The 537-nt window shown below is 42.0% G+C and overlaps 1 non-coding gene across 1 annotated transcript; it reads left to right on the top strand.

Moving 5' to 3' along the window:
- The first annotated feature begins 177 nt into the window (after positions 1–177).
- TRNAS-AGA lies at positions 178–259 on the top strand. The gene has a single exon. It is a non-coding gene; the product is annotated as a tRNA-Ser (tRNA).
- Positions 260–537: the final 278 nt, after the last annotated feature.

Genomic DNA, 537 nt, shown 5'->3' on the forward strand with positions numbered 1-537 from the left:
CCGGAGTGGTTATCGGGCATGACTAGAAATCATGTGGGTTTTTCCCGCACAGGTTCGAATCCTGCTGCACACGACTTATTTCGCACAAAAATCTATTTTACATTAAAAATAAAAGAGTGGTTATTGGACTAGAAATCTCGAATGCTCACAACTTCATCTTACTCTATTTTTTATTCAGTGGGCGTGCCGGAGTGGTTAACGGGCATGACTAGAAATCATGTGGGTTTTGCCCGCGCAGTTTCGAATCCTGCCGCTCACGAATTATTTTGCACAAAATCTTTTTTACATTGAAAATAGTGGTTGTTCGGCAATTAAAAATCTCGAATGCTACTGATCAGAACTTGGGCTTATTTTATTTTTCATTTAGTGGGCGTGCCGGAGTGGTTATCAGGCATGACAAAAATCATATAGGCTTTTCCCGCGTAGGTTTGAATCCTGCCGCTCACAACTTCGGTTTATTCTATTTTTCATTCAGTGGGCGTGCCNAAAAATCATATAGGCTTTTCCCGCGTAGGTTTGAATCCTGCCGCTCACAAC

The sequence above is a fragment of the Cucurbita pepo genome, unplaced genomic scaffold (genome assembly GCF_002806865.2).
Source record: "Cucurbita pepo subsp. pepo cultivar mu-cu-16 unplaced genomic scaffold, ASM280686v2 Cp4.1_scaffold007232, whole genome shotgun sequence".
Taxonomy (NCBI): domain Eukaryota; kingdom Viridiplantae; phylum Streptophyta; class Magnoliopsida; order Cucurbitales; family Cucurbitaceae; genus Cucurbita; species Cucurbita pepo.